Source organism: Oratosquilla oratoria, chromosome 37 (genome assembly GCF_046742065.1).
Source record: "Oratosquilla oratoria isolate Oo_2021 chromosome 37, ASM4674206v1, whole genome shotgun sequence".
Taxonomy (NCBI): Eukaryota; Metazoa; Arthropoda; class Malacostraca; order Stomatopoda; family Squillidae; genus Oratosquilla; species Oratosquilla oratoria.
In genome coordinates, this window is record NC_134813.1 from 43,072,992 (window position 1) to 43,075,491 (window position 2,500).

The window sequence follows — 2,500 nt, forward strand, 5'->3', positions numbered from 1 at the left end:
AAGTTAAAGAATGGATGACAAAATGAGTGGCAGGGTGGTGAGATAAACACCGAGAATCGTTGAAGTTTTTATTTACTGACGTTTCGCTCTTAACAGAGCTTCTTCAGAGTGTACAAACATGGTCAAGAAGTCAACAATTTTATACCTCACATCATTCCGCGTTCCTTCCTTAACCCACCCCATCCCTCCCTCTCGTACCCCTCAACTCCTGTAGGACCATCCAGCCGGACGTTATGGAAAGCTTAATAAAATCATCCCGATGGTTACAGCAGGGCTGGGAAGTTATGAAAGCTGCCTCGATTATTTTTCGCTTTTTCTTGTCTAACCCTTATTTTAATATTTCCACTCCGTCCCAGTTTGGTAAATGTCCATATTTCTCCGCATGAACCACCAAGGCGTTTGATATTCGGTGCTCATATGTCCGCTTGTGTATGCCTCTTCCTGTCTCCCCAAAGTAGTTTAAGTCACAGCCACCACAAATGACCTCATTCACTACTTTTCGGCACATAGTGAAAGGATAAAGAGAGGAGTAATAATTGGATTGTTTCTCAGAGCGTTCCGGGTATGCAGTGAAGAACATATTGACAGAGAGGTAAAATACATTTTTAAAGTGTTTTCAGGACTTAAATATCCAGAAGGGTTACTCCACGGTTTAAAGAAAATAGCCCTTGAAATAATGAAAAAGAGAAAGGATAAGATAAAGGAGACTAAGGAAGGTGGCTTCATTGTGGTTCCCAACTCCATGTACACAGAAGAGTTAGGACATTTACTCACCAGAGCAGGGCTGAAGATCGCCAGTACATCCAGTACGAAGATAGGTGAAGTAGTGAGAGGTAAGGGTAGAAAAGAACTGTGACTTAAACTACTTTGGGGAGACAGGAAGAGGCATACACAAGCGGACATATGAGCACAAGAGTGACCTGAGGGCCCACCGAATATCAAACGCCTTGGTGGACATTTACCAAACTGGAACGGTGTGGAAATATTAAAACAAAGGTTAGACAAGAAAAAGCGAAAAATAATCGAGGCAGCTTTCATAACTTCCCAGCCCTGCTGTAACCATCGGGATGATTTTATTAAGCTTTCCAAAACGTCCGGCTGGATGGTCCTACAGGAGTTGAAGGGTACGAAAGGGAGGGATGGGATGGGTTAAGGAAGGAACGCGGAATGATGTGAGGTATAAAATTTTTGACTTCTTGACCATGTTTGTACACTCTGAAGAAGCTCTGTTAAGAGCGAAACGTTAGTAAATAAAAACTTCAACGATTCTCGGTGCTTATCTCACCACCCTGCCACTCATAACAAAGTTACTCAATATTTTTGATAGCAGATTGTTCTGAGATTTTTTATAATTTTTCAGATTCGATATTTTCAGGGAAATACGTTCCACCATTTTTACAATCTTCCATCGAGCTCTGTCAACATCTGATAGATAGACGAATTTTCAAAACAAATCACTTAACCCAGTTGAATTGGAAGGATGCTAAAAAAGGTATACTTTCAAGTCAGCAAGTCTATTGATTGTTCTTATCAAGAAAAGAATAATTCAGACAACCTTGAAACTGGACTCCCGATGCACAGCAACATATAATCAATTTTTCTGCATTAGCATTTCAGCGATGATAACAAGTGGTCTAATTGTACCGCAAGATAAACAGGATACTTATCTTCGATTTTTTTCCCTTATTAGTGGCACTACTCACATACCCATTCTTCACTCGCCATGTATCCGTCCAACCAACCTACAGTATTTCTAAAAGTGTCTTACATAATCGTGATACCTAAATGATTGGGAAGTAAATTCCAAGGGTCCACAAAACTATTTATAAAACAAAGTTTACCTATTTTCCTTCTAAAAATTAAATACTAACGGCAGACATATTTTTCCAGCTGAAGAGGACGTGACTGTCGAAACGAGGACAAGCAAACATTCTGCAAATTCTTTAAGACCGACTGACGTTGAGGAGTCTGCTGCTCCTGCTGGGCAAGACCATCTCGCCACCATCACGGACCCGTTTAGCTGAATAAAATCGCCGCCTGGCCTGGTTAAGTGAGATAGCTATGGTGACATCCCCGTCTACCCCTTCAGCTGAAAAAATCGTCGGAAGTGAGCAAGGGTAAAGACTATAAAAGGGATCAGTTTCTAAAAATGACAGAATGCCCAGCCTCAGACGAGATCTGTGAACTGATGTGAAAAATTAAAAAACAAATTAAAAACAATGACTGAAAATTCGGGACAAAATATTAGTAACGTTAAGTAGTCTCCATTTATTTGAAAAATGAAAAAAAAAATCACGATAACATCCCCCAAGATAACAATGCCCAGGTGAACGTTACCATAGAACCGATCATGCTTGTGGATTTTTTTTTTTTTTTTTTTTTTTTTTTTTTTTTTTTTTTTTTTTTTTTTTTTTTTTTTTTTTTTTTTTTTTTTTTTTTTTGGTTGGTTGGTTGGTTGGTTGGTTGGGTGGTTGGTTGGTTGGTTGGTTGGTTGGTGGGT

General features: G+C 39.4%; 1 protein-coding gene across 1 annotated transcript in view; it reads right to left on the bottom strand.

The window, feature by feature from the left end:
* LOC143019692 (uncharacterized) overlaps positions 1-2,500 on the bottom strand; it is a 20,211-nt gene that overhangs the window by 6,576 nt on the left and 11,135 nt on the right. The window lies entirely within an intron of this gene.